This window comes from Nicotiana sylvestris, chromosome 6, assembly GCF_000393655.2.
Source record: "Nicotiana sylvestris chromosome 6, ASM39365v2, whole genome shotgun sequence".
NCBI classification, from domain to species: Eukaryota; Viridiplantae; Streptophyta; class Magnoliopsida; order Solanales; family Solanaceae; genus Nicotiana; species Nicotiana sylvestris.
The window spans coordinates 182,544,158-182,563,826 of NC_091062.1; the positions used below are offsets into that span (position 1 = coordinate 182,544,158).

A 19,669-nucleotide genomic window follows, 5' to 3' on the forward strand; every position below is an offset into this window, starting at 1 on the left:
TACCGAGTAGAGGCAGCAAGAAAAAGGGATCTTTCACCTATGCATAGTGACAAAAGGAAAATGACACACAAAAAAGAAAAAAGTTGGGACGACAAGATGAATGAAGATGTGAACACAAGGAGACTCCCAATGAGTGTTGCCAAACAAAAACAGGTTTATCCAACTACGTCAATAAAGTTCACTTGTTCAAAGAAGAAAGCATTAATTTTGAAGATATTTTAAAAAGGGTAGAGGATGAGGACAAGCACCTACAAGTTGAAGACTTCACAAAATTAAAGAACAAAGGACATCACTGTTATTTTTACATATTTTTATTCTACCATCACATTAACATAGTTTTATGTAATATCATCACAGAGTATGTTATAAATTTTATGATGATCATAGAATATCTAGTGTTTGCTAGTTCTTTCTTTTTACATGCTTGTTAGTAGGTGAGACTTTTATTTGTCTCAATAGGATTAGTAAGGTAAGGTTTAGCCCAATTTATGTTGCTCTAGACCTATGCCTTTGGAAAGATATCCAAATGTCTATGAGATTATATGTCCTCGTGAGACTTTGCCGGCAGCTACACTATGATTCCTCTACATGAGGCTGCCATAAGGGCATTGTGAAGCGTAGAGGAGTGATTATATAGCCAAGGCATAGAGGCAACATTACTGGTGCTATTGTCCCCCTTATTTGTACTCTTCATATGTGGTTCTTTTTTGCTTTTAGTATTAATAAAACTAATCTTAGGCACCTGCCTAATGGATTTGCTTAAAAAAAAAAATCCCTTCCCCATTCTAAACCTAGCGATAGAGATAGAAGAGAATCCCTCCCCTCTAAAAAAACCAGAAACGGCGCAACCCCCTCCCTTTTCCTGCGTCTTCGTTCCTCATCTTCAACAGATAATCAAACCCTCCCCCTTGAGCTAAAAAAAAACCTAGCTTCCTATCCTCACTCTCAAGAAGAAAACGAATCCCCCCTGCACCACAAAGTTGAGTTCAATCTTAATCATTTTTAACATTTTTTGGAAATTTCAGAGTTTGATGGAGCTGTAGAGTTTGTTTCGAGTTTGGGAGGTTTTATTTGAACTCAAATCACTAATTTGGTTCTAGTGTATGTTGCTGAATCTGTGTGCTTTTTGTTCGGTTGAGCTCCGTCTTTCATCCCTTAGCCTCTTTCTGATTTTTCCAAGCTAATTCCTGCACAGTCAGGTATCCATCTAAACCTGCACTTTGGAATTTGTTTCTTATAATGAAATCGCATATGCATTCGCTAGTTTTTTAGTGTCTGATTTGTCCGTTTGTTTGTCTAGTGATTACTCTGTTCTGATAAGACGACTTAATCGTTAGTTACTAGTTAGTTAAAGCTTTGCAACTTGTTTTCAGATTTCCACCATCACGCAAAAATTGCCTAATGAACCTAAGTAAATTTATTTAGTTGTACGAACCTATGATCCGACGTAATTGTGATTAATCTCCCCTGAAATCACCTTCGTGCTTCTGCGACCTACTGTTTCTCTTGGTAAATTAGATCTGGAAATATTTGACGAAGAATTCATATGATGATGTGTAGAGAAACAGTCGGGTCTCGAGGGATAATTGTAAAGTTGTTAAAAGAATTAATTGTTTGCAAGGCATGTGCTGCAAAGCTTAACGTAGTTAATAATTTTGCTATCCCCAAAAGAGTTGTTGTTAATTATTCATTTAGCATGATGATTTCATATTTGAAGTCAAAATCTTGTTAACCACGAACTAGTATCAATGGTGATTACATAATCGTGTTCATTTGTGGTTAGGCAGCGTAATAAGTTTTATAGGAACGTTCTAAGTTTTTGGGTGCTATTTCTCATTTATTTTGGACCTGATAACTAGTCAGGTAACACCCACGCAAGGTTGAGTTAAATAAACTTTAGGCCTGTTGTTATGATAGCCCAAGACGTTCTTGGTAATGTATGTCATTTTGTTAGTCTAGTGTGCAACTTTTTGTTAACAATCTCCAAGGATGAAACGTTAAGGTATAACGAATGATTTGATAACAATGGTCAAAGTCATACCTTTTCCAAAAACAAATTAAAGTTCCGTAATTCTAGACTTGTTACAATTAATCTCAAATTCAGTAAAATCAATAGTTAAAAACCTTGTAATTGTTTTAGGCGCGTTCAATTAATAAATAATCGTGACTATGGGTATGATTCCTGTGGCATAGTCATGAACATAATTCCTAAATTCGGGTGTGCATTTCATGTGACCCGATCATAACAACTTTGAACAATAATAAAATAAACATGTCGCGAATCACGAGTGCATTTTATGTAGCGTGGTATGCGGTGTGTTCCAAAATGGCAAGTGTACGACAATCGTAACTTGTTTCAGAATAATTCCATAAATAATTAAAAGCGGTTATAAAGTTAAAATACACATTAGGTTTAAAACGTGTAGTAAATAAGATAATCAGCCAATTATTAATAGTTTAAGCGACCGTGCTAGAATCACGGAACCCGAAAATGCCTAACACATTCTTTCAGGTTAACAAAATTCCTTATCTAGAATTTTTGGTTTCGCAAACTTTTCAATAAAGTCAATTTTCCATGATTTGGGATTTTAAAATAAATCGGTGACTTGAGACACCAAATAGATTATTCCAAGTGGCGACTCTAAAAAAAATTCATTTCGAATAATGTCACTTTAATTGGAAAAACTCCCTTATACCCCCTCTCAGGTGGTAAAAAAGAGGTGTGGCACAAGTATGGAGGCAGAGATTAGCCTCATGCAGATATGAAGGCAAGGATTAGCCTCATGCAAGTGTAGAGGCAAGGATTAACCTCATGCAAATATGGAGGCAAGGATTAGCCTCATGCAGATATGGAGGCAAGGATTAGCCTCATGCAAGTATGGAGGCAAGGATTAACCTCATGCAAATATGGAGACAGGGATTAGCCTCATGCAGGTACGAAGGCAAGGATTAGCCTCATGCAAGTATGGAGGCAGAGATTAGCCTCATGCGAGTATGCAGGATAGGACTTAGTCCAATCCGAAGAACGAGTAGCAAATAAGAATAGTATATGTCTTAGTTGGAGATATATTCGGTGTCTGATGGTCTGATTGATAGTGATTTTGTTACGTGTCTATATTTGCAGGCAACGCTATTGCTAAGTCAGATGTGCCTGCGTTCAAAGAAAAAATTGTAAGTTTAGTGAGGGGGAGGTTGGTTCGTGCTTCTATCCGCTGGCCTTGCTTTGCTCCGTTCTGGAGGCCTTTTCGAATGTCCCTAGGTAACACCTGACTATTACGAAAATAGAATTTTCAAAAATATGCAATTACTGATAAAAATAGAGTCATTTTAGAAACATATTGATATATCAAGTGATTTTTAAATAAACTAGTGACTGTAACTCATTTCAGAGACATTGTAGCTTTCTCATGTTAGAATTTTGAGGGTTCTCCTCAAAAGTCTGCCCTAGTTTGGCATATGATCCTTCGGCTGTTTGCGGGTGATGAGCCTTGTTGAACCTTCTTTAGAATTTTGAGAATCCTTCTCAAAATTCTGCCCTAGTTTCGTAACAGATTTCTGACCGTCTGGTATATGTTGGCATTGGCTGGACTTGCTCCGGAATTTTGAGGGTCCTCAAAATTCTGCCCCGGTTTCTAATTTTGGGGGAAATGGAAATTTTATTATGATATGACCGAACCCATAAGGTTTCCTAGGTATCCTCTCTTAAACGAGAATCAGGTCAAGCGTAGTTCAATTACATCAGATGAGAAAACGTAAATAATCTAAGCATAATATCTCTTGACTGCATCTGAATTGATTGGTTTTAGCCAGATTTCTCCATTCATCTCTGCGAGTATGAGTGCTCCTCCTATTAGCCCCCTGTGAACCATGTAAGGACCTTGCCAGTTGGGAGAGAATTTCCCTTTGGCTTCATATTTGTGTGGGAAGATCTTCTTCAGTACTAGTTGTCTTGGTGCAAATTGCCTCAGTTTGACCCTTTTGTTGAAAGCTGTAGACATTCTATTCTGGTAAAGCTAACCGTGACACATTGCATTCATCATTTTTCTATTTATGAGGGCCAATTGTTCATAGCAGCTCCTTATCCATTCTGCATCGCTCAGTTCAGCTTCCTGTATGATTCTTAAAGAAGGAATCTCTACCTTGGCTGGGATGACAACCTCGGTACCATAAACCAGCATGTAAGAGGTTGCCCCGGTTGATGTGCGAACCGTTATGCGGTATCCCAATAGAGCAGAAGGAAGCTTCTCGCGCTATTGTTTGTGTTACATCTCACGTTTTCGTACGTTAAAATTTCATTTTCAGTTAACCAATGTGGACTCGAGGATGAGATCATCTTGACGTTAACGTACTTACACTATTTATAACAAGCAATAAATAAGTGTTATGAAGGATAAATGGGTACGCGGATTAAAGAAAACAAGTTTCGTTGAAAGTGGTCAATTTGGAATAAAATACGGGTCGATCGATAATACCCGATAAATATGAATTGTTATCATGCAAGGTACCATATTACTACGGTAGTATAATATATAAAATATATATGAAGTATTTTAAAAATAAATAGAATTTTAAGTAATTTGTGAATTTTTTTAACGTATGCGGGTAATTGATTAATTATCGGGTAACAGAACATTACCCAGTTAACTAATAAGCGGACAAAAGTTAACTAATTATGCCAAAAAAAATGTGGCACAAGGCCACTAATCAGGAAGAATGACCCACTAAACATAAGTGTAGGTGTCTACCTAATAATTAAAGTAACTTAACCAAATATGACTTAAGCTTAAAGTCTTAGTAAGACTTATCAAGTCTTATTCATGTAGACAATCTGTCCATAGCTTCAATTTGTGTCTTTGTCTTGAAATCAAGAACTTGGAAACTAACGTCCCAAAGTATACAAAACCAAGAAAACATTTTAGAGATCATAAGCTAAATTTCATAGTACACAAAAATGTTTTGAAGCTGAAAAGATTTCGTCTCAATCCAAGCATAGGTTTCGTTCATATTTTGCAGAAGCAGAAAGCTTCATTTTGTTCAAATAATTCAAGGAACATGTATGTTAAGGCCCTCCCTTCTTTCTTTTGGCATGGTCCAAATTATACTGAAGAAATGAGCAAACACACAGTTTTCATAAATTACTCTATTCATAGAAATAGTAGAGATGTCTTTATTCTTGATTCTCCATGAAAAATATTATTATCTTCTGTTCGTGTGTCTCAGAATAATACACAGTTGAACAAGTTTATCCGGAAGGAATATTGAGATTATTACGTATTTTTCATGCATTTCACTCATTTATACATGTGCATTGACCTAAGACCAGATTACGTTATATATACGTATATATGTAAATATATGTATATATGGGATATGAAAAAAGGTTACGGTATTATATACGCATCACCACCTGATCAGCTGATATATATTGATGATATTGCCCAGAGTGGCTGAGATGATATGATGGGATGCCCTCAGTGGCTTGATGATATTATGTACACTCATACATATGCATGACACGACATTTATACGCACGTACATGATATTATAAACGTTTCTGAATTTACAAAGTTATTCAAATTTAAAGATGTGTTTCCTATTCCATGTTTCATTTATGTCTTTTACGTACAAATTTTCATACATTACATACTCAATATATTTTTTGTACTGATGCCCTATTTCACGGGGCCTGGATTTCATGCCCGCAGGTGTAAGTAGGCAAGCTGACGGTCCCCCTCCTTAGGATCCCTGATCAGCGAGTATTGGCGTGCTTTACTTGATCCAGAGCTGCTTTGATTTTGGTACGACATGTTTTTATATATATATATATATATATATATGTGTGTGTGTGTATGTATATGTGTATGACGTATCTCAGTCCCGTCTTTATATATCTATGTTTCTATTAGAGGTCTGTAGACAGTATGTCTAGTTGGGTTGTATGTGACATTGTCGGCTTTCAGTTTTAGATGTATAGTTGTCTATAGCAGCCTTGCTGGCTTACCCATTGTATTCTGCCTGTATACATACATACTCCTTGAATGCATGTTTCCTTCTTGTATGTTATTTTTGTAATTCAGCAGATATTACTCAGGTTCATATCTTAGTACATGCTTAGGGGTGTTTGATAGGTAGGACTCAGACACCTATCACGACCCATCAAATTGGGTCATGACAAAAGTGGTATCAGAGCAGTTCTGTCCTAGGGTTGTCGACAAACCGTGTCTAGTAGAGTCCTGTTTATGGGTGTGTCGTGTACCACACTTATAAACATGCGGCTACAAGACATATAGGATGTTATCCTCTCTTTTTATCTCAGATCGTGTGATACAAGAATTCATGTTCCTAACGATATGTTACATTTTCAGCAATGCCTCCAAAGAGTACGACCACCTAGAAGGGGAAGTCCATGGTCGGTGAGAATACTAGTCGAGCGCCACGAGTTATCGAGGCTTGGGGAGAGTCTCACAGCGAGGTTCCATCTCAGACTTCACATACCCCGCCCTTTCCAGAAAAGCTCCGAGGGGCACCAGCTCCAGCGCTTGCCCCTGTACATTTAACACCTTAGCCGGATGCACCGGGTCAGGAGATGAGAGATGCTATTCAGTTATTGACAAGATTAGTAGCCGCACAGGATCGACGTCAGGAAATAGGTATTGGTCATGCAGATTGGTGCGTAAGTGTGAGGGTTCGTGACTTTATTAATTTAGACCCTCCGGTATTCACTAGAGCAGATCCAAACGAGGACTCTCGGGTATTTATTGATAGAGTGCAGAGGACGTTATGGGCAATGAAGGCCACTGCGACTGAGTCAGTTGAGCTAGGTTCCTATAGACTCCGAGATGTTGTAGTTAATTGGTATGAGTATTGGGAATTGTCCAGAGGTGAGGATGCCCCTCCAGCAGTATGGCAGGAGTTTATAGGAGCTTTTCTTCGTCATTATCTGCCACTAGAGCTTAGACGAGCCAGAGTTGATAGGTTCTTGACCCTTCGACAGGGTAACATGAGTCTTCGGGAATACAGTCTTCAGTTTGATTCGTTGGCTAGGTATGCTCCCACTATTGTATCTAAGATAGAGGATTGGGTTCACTGGTTCGTGATGCGATTAGAGCCTCACTTGCTTAACGATTGTATGTCGGTCTCACTTCAGCCAGACATGGATATTTCTCGTATTCAGGCATACGCTCAGGATGTAGAGGAGCGTAAACAGAAACAGAGGGCCGATCATAAGCATGACAGGGCCCAGAATAAGAGAGCGAGGTCTTTGTGTCCTTCTAGTGAGTTTTGAGGTGGTCAGAGGCAGCAGTACTCGAGGTATCCATACCAACCCGGTTAGCGTGCCCCCTCAGTTTTGCGGTAATAGATTCGATCGTTCTACATATTCAGGGTCTGGTCAGAATTTCAGGGCCTCGGGTTCTCAATATAGGGGTGAGTTAAAGATGAGGCCACCCTTGCCATGATGTACTCAATGTTGTAAGCAGCATACCGGGCAGTGCCGTTTGGGGTTAGGTGTTTTTTATACTTGTGGCTATTCGGGCCACGTTATGAGGGATTGTCCGATAAGAGGTGATGCAAGCATAACTTAGCCGTCGGGATTTGCAACTGGTTCGTCATCATCTGTTGCCCCCTGGGCAAGGCCCCCAAGCACCAATGAGTCGTGGTAGAGGCAGAGGCGGAGCATCTAGCTCGAGCAACCCTCAGAACGACATTTATGCGCTGGCAGGACGACAAGACCAAGAGTCATCGCCTAATGTTGTTACAGGTATATTATCAATCTCCCCATATGATGTATATGCACTGATTGACCTAGGTTCCACCTTATCATATGTTACTCCGCTAGTTGTTGGTAGATTTGGAATAAAGCCTGAATTGGTTAAACCTTTTAAGGTATCTACACCTGTTGGGGACTCGGTGATAGCTAAGCAAGTATATAGGGGTTGTATAATAGTAGTTCATGGTTGAACTACCGTAGCAGACTTAATCGAGTTAGATATGGTAGAATTTGATGTTATAATGGGTATGGATTGGTTGGCTTCTTGTCATGCCAACGTTGATTGTAGATAAAAGATAGTCCAATTTCAATTTCCGGGGGAGCTTATTTTGGAGTGGAAAGGTAACACAGCATCGCCGAGAGGTTGATTTATTTCCTATCTCAAGGCAAGGAAGATGATCAGAAAGGGCTGTATTTATCAATTAGTTCGGGTTTAGGATGTGGAAGTAGAGTCACTAACCATTCAGTCCATCCCTGTGGTTAATGAGTTTCTCGATGAGCTTCCGGGTCTCCCGCCAGAGCGAGAAATTGAGTTTTCTATTGACCTACTACCAGATACTCACCCAATATCTATTCCTCCCTATAAAATGGCCCCCGCAGAGCTGAAAGAGTTGAGAGAACAACTAAAGGACTTACTTAAAAAAGGCTTTATCAGACCTAGTACGTCACCGTGGGGAACACCTGTTTTGTTTGTGAGAAAGAAAGATGGTTCCTTACAAATGTGTATTGAGTATAGGCAGTTGAACAAGCCGACGATCAAGAATAAATACCCGCTCCTGAGAATTGATGATTTATTTGATTAGTTGCAAGGTGCCAAGTATTTTTCAAAGATAGACTTGAGGTCCGGGTACCGAAGACAGCATTCAGGACTAGAAATAAGGACTTTGAGTTTTGGGTTATGTCGTTCGGTCTGACCAATGCCCTAGAAGTATTCATGGATTTGATGAACCGTGTGTTCAGGCCTTTTTTAGATCTGTTCGTAATTGTATTTGTAGATGATATATTGGTGTATTCTCGTTCAGAGGCTGAGCATGCTAATCATCTGCGTACTGTGCTTAGAGTTCTACAAGAAGGAAAGTTTTATGCAAAATTTCCTAAATGTGAATTCTGGTTGAACTCTATAGCTTTCCTTGGGAATGTTATTTCAGGTGAAGGAATCCGGGTGGATACACAAAAGATTGAGGCAGTAAAGACTTGATCTAGACCCACAACACCGATAGAGGTTCGTAGCTTTCTCGGTTTGGCAGGTTATTACAGGAGATTTGTGGAAGGATATTCTTCCCTTTCAGCACATTTGAAAAAGTTGACTCAGAAAGGAGCAACGTTTCAATGGAATGATGCTTGCGAACGGAGTTTCCAGGCATTAAAGGATAGATTAACGTCAGCACCGGTTCTAACGCTTCCAGAAGGGACCGATAGTTATGTGATGTATTGTGATGCTTTAGGCATTGGATTGGGTTGTGTGCTGATGTAGCATGGTAAGGTTGTGGCTTATTCTTCTAGACAACTAAGAAAACACGAGAATAACTACCCGACCCACGATTTAGAGTTAGTTGCGGTGATTCATGCACTAAAGATGTGGAGGAACTACTTGTATGGCATTCATGTTGATATTTATACGGATCATAAGAGCCTCAAGTACATCTTCAAGCAAAAAGAATTGAATCTACGTCAAAGGAGATGGTTGGAGCTACTTAAAGACTGTGACGTTGATATTTTATACCATCCGGAGAAGGCGAACATAGTAGCCGACACCCTCAGTCGTAGATCTATGGGTAGCATGTCGTATTTACGGCCATAAAATAGGGGAATAACCCATGAGGTTCATCAGCTATCTAGTCTTGGAGTTCGGATACTGGACTCAGGTGATATTGGAATTACTCTTTAGGATACGACAACATCCTCTTTAGTAATTTAAGTAAAGGAACGCCAGTACGAGGATCCTATGCTAATTCATTATAGGGATACCACTCTTCAGAAGGAGAAGACACCATTTGAAATTACAAAAGATGGGGTTCTCGGATATCAAGGGCGATTATGTGTGCCTAATGTTGCAGGGTTGCGTCGGTAGGTTGTGGGAGAAACTCACTATTCTCGTTATTCTATCCATCTAGGAGCGACAAAGATGTATCATGACATCAGGGAAGTATATTGGTGGGACGAAATGAAAAAGGATATAGCAGAATTTGTTGCTTAGTGTCCTAACTGTCAACAGGTTAAGATTGAGCATCAAAAATCCGGTGGATTATTGCAGGCTATGGAGATTCCGACTTGGAAATGAGAAGTAATCAATATGGACTTCATCGTAGGCTTACCTTGTACCCAGCGTAAGTTCGATATTAGTGATTGTTGATAGGCTTACAAAGTCAGCCCACTTTCTACCCGTTAGAAATACATATTCCTCAGAGGATTATGCGAGGCTTTATATTAAGGAGATAGTACGACTGCACGGTGTCCCTATATCTATTATTTCGGATAGAGGAGCTCAATTTATAGCTAACTTCTAGAGGTCTTTCCAAAAAGGATTGGGGACTCAAGTAAGCCTTAGTACAACATTTCATCCCCAAACAGACGGACAGGCTGAGCGTACTATTCAAACACTAGAGGATATGTTACGAGCTTGTGTAATAGACTTCAAAGGTAGCTGGGATGATCATCTGCCGCTTATTGAGTTCACATATAATAATAGTTACCATTCCAGTATTCAGATGGCTCCATATGAAGCTCTTTACAGACGGAAGTGTAGGTCGCCTATATGGTGGTTTGATGTTGGAAAATCTGGATTACACGGGCCATACCTGGTTCAGCGAGCCATAGAAAAAGTACAGCTTATTTGGGATCGACTATTGACAGCTCAAAGTCGTTAGAAGTCATATTTTGACGTGCGACGACGAGATTTAGAGTTCGGGGTTGATGACTGGGTATTCTTAAAGGTGTCACCTATGAAGGGTGTGATGAGGTTTGGCAAGAACAGCAAACATAGCGCATGATATATCGTGTCTTATAGGATCATTTGGAGAGTGGGCCAAGTAACTTATGAGTTAGAATTGCCCTTGAAGTTGGAGTCTGTGCATCTGGTTTTTCACGTATCTATGTTACGAAAGTGCATTGGCGATCCTACTCGAGTGGTGCTCACGAATGATGTACAAATTACAGAAGACTTATCATACGAGGAAGTTCCAGTTGCCATCCTAGACCGACAAATTCGCAAGCTGTGGAATAAGGAGGTAGCCTCCGTGAAAGTACTTTGGAGAAACAACAATGTGGAAGAAATGACGTGGGAGGCCGAGGAAAACATGAAATCTAGATATCCCTACTTATTTCCTCCTCCATAGAAGGGTCCGATTGAGACGTCATAATCATAAAGGGTCCTGTGTGTCGTTGGGTTATTAAGCTTCTGCGAGGAGAGTTGGTAATGGTGTTGTTACAGAGGCGACCTTGCCAAAGTTATATAGATCACGGGGAGTTGAACATTCGAGGACGAATTTTTCTAAGGGGGGGAAAGGATGTTACATATCGCGTTTTCGTACGTTAAAATTTCGTTTTCAGTTAACCTACGTGGACTCGGGGATGAGATCATCTTGACGTTAACGTGCTTACGCTATTTATAACAACCGATAAATAAGTGTTATGGAGGATAAATGGGTACACGGATTAAAGAAAACGAGTTTCGTTGAAAGTGGCCAATTTGAAATAAAATACGGGTCGAGCGATAATACCCGATAACTGTGAACTAGTACCATGCAAGGTACCATATAACCACGGTAGTATAATATATAAAGTATATATGAAGTATTTTAAAAATAAATAAAATTTTAAGTAATTTGTGAAAATTTTTTAAATTATGCGGGTAATTGATTAATTACCAGGTAACAAAACATTACCTAGTAACTAATAAGTTGACAAAACTTAACTAATTATGCCAAAAGAAACATGGCACAAGGCCACTAATCAGGAAGAATGACTCACTAAACATAAGTGTAGGTGTCTACCTAATAATTAAAGTAACTTAACCAAATATGACTTAAGCTTAAAGTCTTAGTAAGACTTTAAAGTCTTATCCATGTAGACAATCTGTCCAAAGCTTCAATTTGTGTCTTTGTCTTGAAATCAAGAACTTGGAAACTAACGTCCCAAAGTATACAAAAGCAAGAAAACATTTTAGAGATCATAAGTTGAATTTCATAGTACACAAAAATATTTTGAAGCAGAAACAATTTTGTTTCAATCCAAGCATAGGTTTCATTCATATTTCGCAGAAGCAGAAAGCTTCATTTTGTTCAAATAATTCAAGGAACATGTATGTTAAGACCCTCCCTTCTTTATTTTGGCATGATCCAAATTATACTGAAGAAATGAGCAAACACATAGTTTTCATAAATTACTCTATTCATAGAAATAGTAGGGATGTCTATATTTTTGATTCCCCATGAAAAATATTATTATTTTCTGTTCGTGTGTCTCAGAATAATACACAGTTGAAAAAGTTTATCCGGAAGGAATATTGAGATTATTACGTATTTTTCATGCATTTCACTCATTTATACATGTGCATTGACCCATGACCAGATGGCGTTATATACGCGTATATATGTAAATATATGTATATGGAATATGGGAAAATGTTATGGCGTTATATACGCACCACCACCTGATCAGCTGGTATATGTTGATGATGTTACCCACAGTGGCCGAGATGATATGATGGGATGCCCTCAGTGGCTTGATGATATTATGTACACTCATAACTATGCATGACACGACATTTATACGCACGTGCATGGCATTATAAACGTTTCAGAATTTACAAAGTTATTCAAATTTAAAGATGTGTTTCCTTATTCCATGTTTCATCTGTCTTTTATGTACTAACTTTCATGCCTTACATACTCAGTACATTTTTCGTACTGACGCCCTATTTCACGGGGCCTGCATTTCATGCCCGTAGGTGCAGGTAGGCAAGCTGACGGTCCCCCTCCTTAGGATCCTTGATTAGCGAGAATTGGCGTGCTCCACTTGATCTGGATCTTCTTTGATTTTAGTATGATACAGTTATATATATATGTATGTATGTATATGGGTATGACGTGGCTCAGTCCCGTTTTTGTACATCTATGTTTCTATTATAGGTCTGTAGACAGTATATCTAGTTGGGTTGTATGTGGCCTAGTCGGCTTTCAGTTTTGGATTTATAGTTGTCTATAGTAGCCTTGCCGGCTCGCCCACTGTATTCTACCTGTATACGTACATACGCCTTGAAGGTAGGTTTCCTTCCTTCTTGTATGTTATTTTTGTAATTCAGCAAATGTTACTCTGGTTCATATCTTAGATACATGCTTAGGGGTGTTTAACAGGTAAGACTCAGGCACCCATCGCGGCCCATCAGTTTGGGTTATGACAGTTTGTGGTTTTCTACCATCTTCGTTAGTATCTTCTTGATGTTTTTGTTGGCGACTTCTACGGCTCCATTCATATGAGGTCTATAGGTTGTGGAATTCTTGTGTTTGATTTTGAAAGTTTCACATATGGCTTTTATCAGATCACTGTTGAGATTGACGACATTATTGGTAACAATGGACTCGGGTACTCCAAATCGGCAAACAATACGATCTTTGACAAAGTTTGCGACGATTTTCTTGGTTACGACTTTGTAAGACGCAGCCTCTACCCATTTTTGAAGTAATCAATGGCTACTAGAATAAATCTCTGCTCGTTTGAAGCCGTGGGCTCGATAGGACCGATGACATCCATTCCCCAGGTGGCGAATGACCAAGGTGAACTTGTGGCATTGAGTTCATTTGGCGGCACCTTTATCATATCGGTGTGCACTTGGCATTGGTAGCATTTGCGGACATACTGGACGCAATCTGTCTCCATGGTCATCCAAAAGTAACCGACCCTAAGTATCTTCTAAGCCAAGGCAAAACCATTCATGTGCAGGCCACAAGTCCCAACATGTACGTCCTCAAGTAGTTTAGAAGACTCTTTTGCGTCCACACATCTTAGCAATCCCAAATCGGGAGTTCTCCTATACAAGTTTCCTCCGTTGTGGAAGAAGTGATTGGACAATCTCCGGAGTGTGCGTTTCTGAGTGTGGTTCGCATGCTCCAGATATTCCCCTTTCACCAACCACTCCTTGATGTCATGGAACCAAGGCTTTCCATCTGCCTCTTCCTCGATGTGAGTACAGTAAGCCGGTTGCTTATGGATTCTCACTGGGATGGGATCAATGAAATTCTTATCTGGATGTTGTATCATGGATGACAAAGTGGCCAATGCATCGGCAAACTCATTCTGAATTCTAGGCACATGTCGGAACTCTATCTTCATGAACCTATTTCTCAATTCATGCACATGGTGCAGATATGGCAATATCTTGGAATTTTTGATAGCCCATTCTCCTTGTACCTGGTGCACGAGCAAATATGAATCACTAATTACTAGCAGCTCGTGAATATTCATGTCGATTGCCATGTTGAGTCCTAGTATGCAGGCTTCATATTCTGCCATGTTGTTGGTGCAGGGAAATTTGAGTTTAGTAGATACCGGATAATGTTGACCTATTTCTAATACCAAAACTGCTCCAATGCTCACTCCTTTGAAATTTGCAGCTCCGTCAAAGAACATCCTCCAACCGTCGTATGCTTTGGTAATGTCCTCTCCTACGAATGATACCTCTACATTAGGAAAATACGTTTTCAAAAGTTTGTATTCTCCTCCCACCGGATTTTCAGCAAGATGATCTGACAATGCTTGCCCTTTGACCGTTTTTTAGTTATGTAGACGATATCGAACTCACTCAACAGTATCTGCCATTTGGCTAACTTTCCAGTTGGCATGGATTTTTGAAATATGTACTTCAAAAGGGTCCATCCTGGATATGAGGTATGTAGTGTAGGCACAGAAGTAATGCCTCAACGTCTGGGCTGTCCAGGTCAAAGCACAGCAAGTGCGTTCTAGCAGAGAGTACCGTTCTTCGTAAGGTATGAACTTCTTACTCAAGTAATATATTGCTTGCTCTTTTCTCCATGTCTCGTCATGTTGTCCCATAACACATCCAAAGGCTCCGTCTAATACGGATAGATAGAGTAGCAAAGGTTGTCCCGGTTCTGGTGGGACTAAGATTGGTGGTGTGGACAGGTACTCCTTGATTTTGTCAAAAGCTTTCTAACAATCCTCACTCCAGCTTGTTTCGGCGTCTTTCCTCAGCATCTTGAAGATGGGTTCACATATAACTGTGGACTATGCTATGAAGCTACTGATATAGTTGAGACATCCTAGGAAGCTCATCACGTCCTTTTTGCTCCTAGGAGGCGGTAATTCCTAAATAGCCTTGACTTTAGACGGATCCAACTCGATCCCTCGACGACTGACCATGAATCCTAGTAACTTTCCTGCGCGGACCCCGAATGCACACTTTGCGGGGTTCAGTTTCAAGTTGTACCTCCTTAACCTGTCAAAGAACTTACTCAAGTCTACTATGTAATTTGCGGCCCTCTTAGATTTGATAATGACGTCGTCCACATACACCTCTATTTCTTTGTGTATCATATCATGGAAGATGGTTGTCATGGCTCTCATGTAAATAGCCCCAGCATTTCTTAGATCGAATGGCATCATCTTGTAGCAGTATATCCCTCATAGTGTTATAAAGGCTGTCTTCTCTACGTCTTCTTCATCCATCCAGATCTGGTGATAGCCCGCAAAGCAATCTATAAAGGATTGGAGTTCATGCTTGGCACAATTGTCGATTAGGATGTGTATATTTGGCAGTGGGAAGTCGTCCTTGGGACTTGCTCTGTTTAAATCCCAATAGTCAACACATACTTTGACTTTCCCATCTTTCTTCGGGACTGGCACAATATTGGCTAACCAGGTTGGGGACTCAACAACCCTGAGGACTTTGACTTTGATCTGCTTAGTAACTTCCTCCTTGATTTTCAGGCTCATATCTGGTTTGAATTTTTTGATTTTCTGCTTCACCAACGGATATACGGGATTAGTAGGCAACTTGTGAGCCACTATGGATGTGCTCCAGTCATGTCATCATATGACCATGCAAAAATATCCTCATATTCCTTTAGAAAACGGATGTACTCCTCTTTCTCTATCGGCGATAAGTGAATGTTGATGCGAGTCTCCTTGTTGGTCTCGGCGTCCCCCAAATTTACTGCTTCAGTTTCGTCCAGGTTGGACTTAGGCTTATTCTCAAAGTTTTCAACTTCCCTCGCAACTTCCTCACGTATATCATCTTCTTCATCCGAATCACTATTCTCATGTTGCGTTGCCTCGTTACATGTCACAGTCACTGGTTTATCAGAAAAAGTAACAATAACGTTGTAGAAAGAAAAATACGAAAGATAATAATAAATAATAAAGACAAATGCATTTGATTAATACATAAAACATCCAAACGAGTGCGGCTCGATGAATCGAGCATTTATTTTGAAACAAGTGAATCTTAAAAATAAATTACTAAAAATCTTAAATGCTTAGAATGTCTATAGAAATAAAATTTGCCAAGCTACCCAGGGACTCGGCGGACCCGGGATGGTGTGGCAGTTCAGTTCCTGAGAACAACTCCCTTCTCCACAGTCTGCATAGTGACTCCTTCTTCCTCCTTCTCCTTAATTATTGCACTGCAGTCCATGTCTTCATCCTCTAAGAATAAGTTCTTCAAACCGGCTAATGCTTCTTCTTCTACAGTTCCCCATATTGTGTCAGCCTGGTGAAATGTCTAATCTATATGCGGCACTGGCTGGTCGAGAGGGTAATAAGGTCCGCACCATGGAGGCGACCAATCATCATACTCTTTCCATGTATACTGGTATTCGAGCCCGAAGTTAGTGCCATGACGCTTTAGCTGTATCGGCTTAGTAATACCCTGGAGATTCTTCCTAATCCCCTTGTCGGGTTCATACCCGGACCATGCCAGTATGCCTTCTATTTTACTACTCCACCGTTTGTCCTTTTCAATGACATTGACACATTCGATGTGATGATAGGTCTCTCCACTTAACCTTCTTCTGTTTCCAATAACTAGGATGGTTTGACTGGTGTAAATAGGGTTACTCCCATCTCCGTGAATGATCACTTCCTGATGGTTCCGTTCGAATTTCACGGCTTGATGTAGTATGGAAGCCACAGCCCCAGCGGCATGTATCCATGGTCGGCCCAACAGAAGAATGTATGAGGCTAATATGTCGAGCACTTGAAATTCAACATAGAACCAAGTTGTCCCCATCTGTAGACAAAGATTAATTTCCCCAATCGAGGCCCTTTGGAACCTATCGAAAGCATTCACATTCATGCTCCCTGCCCGTATTTCATGGAAACCTTTGCCCAATCTTTTCAGAGTATCCAACGGACAAATTGAGGCTTGAACCTCCATCAATCAAGACCTTGGCAACTCACTTCATCCCTCTCCTTTCAGTCGAGTCACTTCGTCCCTTTGAGGGAGGTTTAGCCTAGCCTTCAGGTCCCATAAAAAAAATGGAGCTTACCGGTTTATAGAATTGAGAAATAGATGTCCTACCAAGGCTGTATGGAATAGAATGAAGGGTTAGGGTTCTTGCGGGAAGAAGGACAAACCGGGCCCCTAGTGGTCCTTATCTTATCACGCCACACATGGAGACATCTCAAATAGGTAAATTGGTTTGGGAAGACGGGGGAAAAACATCCATCGTTTAGGTTTCTGAGTAGCTAAAGTTAAGATAGAATAGGTCATCACATCCTGGGGTTGAAGAATGAGCAGCTTTAAAAAGGAAATGGCAAGCAGGAATGAGAGTAGAACTTGTCTTCAAATTGCACTATGATATGCAATGTTCTATTGTGATTTAACCCTTGAGGCAGAAACTCATCTTTGTGGAAGATTATCTTATGACTTTCTAGCACTTTCCCTACCATATTGGCCATCTCTCCGCAACTGATATTGTTAGGCACGTAGGCTTCACTCAACACCTTCATCGAAGCATTCTTATATGCCTCTGAATTTTGCAATAGTGACAGTATGGATATCTGAGCTGGGGTTTTGTTCTAATGATTAATGACGGAATATGCCCTTTCTTGCACTTTCCTCCAAAGGTCATCTGGTCCTATTTCAATGACATGTTGTTTGGTAGCAGCATCCTTACTTGGTCCTCCCAAGTGTTCAGGTGTATAGATTCTCCCGCTCCTGGTCATTCCTTGCGCAGCATCGGATTCCTCCATCTTTGCCTCCCCTTTTCGCCTAGCCTCGACAACATAATCCAGGGTATTGTTTTTGAGTCGAAAGGAGGTGTGGTTGATACTGTCACCGTGAAAGGTGTGGCCACTTTCACTTCAAATGGAACAGGGGTGGCCGCAGACGGAGCTACCTCTACCTCAAATGGAACTGATGCAGTTATCTCAACCTCGAGCGGCGACTGAGTTTGTACTACAATGGGAGTAAGTGTGACTGCAAGCTTAAAGTCATCGCCTTCTAGAATAAGCCCAATTGTCCCCTTCAGGAATCCATTCCTCATCCATTTCTATCACATGTGTCTCGCCACCCCTATGATCAGGGAGGGGGTTGTTGCGGACATTGGGTGCAGCTTTTTTTAGCTGTATAACCTTGTTGTCAATCAGTGTCTAGATGTTTTGTTTCAATGTTAGGCACTCGTCAATGGTGTGCCCCTTCATACCGGAATGGTACACACAAGTTTTGTTTGGATTGACCTATTGGGATGGATTTTCTAATGCTACGGTAGGAACATGAGTGACGTAACCTGCGGCTTTCAACCTCTCATACAACTGGTCGATGGGTTCAACAATGGTGGTGTATTGTATGGGTTGCTTGCGGTCAAAATTGAGTCGTGGTCTTGGATAATTTTGGCGAGTTGGGGGTGACTGGAAATGAGATGGTTGGGAATTATAGGTATGATAGGCAGTGGCTATTTGGGAATATCTGGGAGATGATGGTTGATATGTAGGTGGTGGTGCTTGGTATGTGGGTAGTGGTGCTTGATAGGTGGGTGAAGGTGTTTGATAGCTGGGTGGAGATTTCGGGCCTTGAGCCACCATCACTGCTCCAACATCCTTCTTCTTTGATATGCTGCCTGATTGCAATGCTTTATTTGTGGCCTGTCATGCCTCAAAATTCGTTATCATCCCGCTTTTGATGCCTTCCTCAATTCTTTCCCCAAGCTTGATGATATAAGAGAATTTATGGTTTTCAATAACCATCAATCTTTTATAATACTGCGGATCTTCTGCTCTGACGAAGAACTTGTTCATCTGTTCCTCGTCCAAAGATGGCCTGACCTTGGCCGCTTCCAACCTCCAACGAGTAGCATAGTCACGGAAGGTTTCGGTAGGTTTCTTCTTAAGATTCTGGATGTAAAAAACATCTGGTGCATTCTTTGTATTGAACCTGAACTGGTCCATGAAATCCAATGCCATACTCACCAAATTGGACCATTTCTTGGGATCTTAGATGATGTACCAGGATAAAGCATCTCCAGTAAGACTCCTCATAAAGAGTTTCATCGGGATCTTTTCGTCTTTCCCGACCCCGACAAGCTTGTCACAATAGGTCCTCAGATGAACCCTGGGATCACCTGTACCATCAAACATCTCTAACTTGGGAGGTTTGTATCCCTTTGGCAGTTCTACATCTAGCTATATGCATGGGTCTTCATAGTTCAAACCTCTTATTCCCTTACCGCCTTCGACACCCTAAACTCGACTCGTCAACTTCTTGAGCTCTTCAACCATACTTTTAATGAGTAGGTCCTTCTCGGAGAATTCTAGGGTATAGGAGATTGTTGGATAGAGTGATGCACGTTTTCCACGTATATGGGGTTATTTTGGTGAGTGCCAGGTGACTGGGTGTAATGGTGGTCATTGGCAGAGTTTTGAGGGTCAGGAATGAGTTGTGGTGTA

At 40.6% G+C, this 19,669-nt stretch overlaps 1 protein-coding gene across 6 annotated transcripts in view; it reads left to right on the forward strand.

Annotated features, from left to right (window-relative positions):
- Nucleotides 1-770: 770 nt before the first annotated feature.
- LOC138870094 (uncharacterized) overlaps nucleotides 771-19,669 on the forward strand; it is a 33,068-nt gene continuing 14,169 nt past the window's right edge. For 3 of the 6 annotated variants that reach the window (XR_011400329.1, XR_011400328.1, XM_070147669.1), the window contains exons 1-3: nucleotides 771-1,199; nucleotides 5,706-5,798; nucleotides 6,366-7,759. The gene's annotated coding sequence lies outside the window, so the exon portion shown is untranslated. Of the gene's footprint in view, nucleotides 1,200-5,705; nucleotides 5,799-6,365; nucleotides 7,760-12,716; nucleotides 13,030-19,669 lie in introns of all 6 variants that reach the window. The other 3 variants (XM_070147671.1, XM_070147668.1, XM_070147670.1) reach the window with 2 other exon arrangements.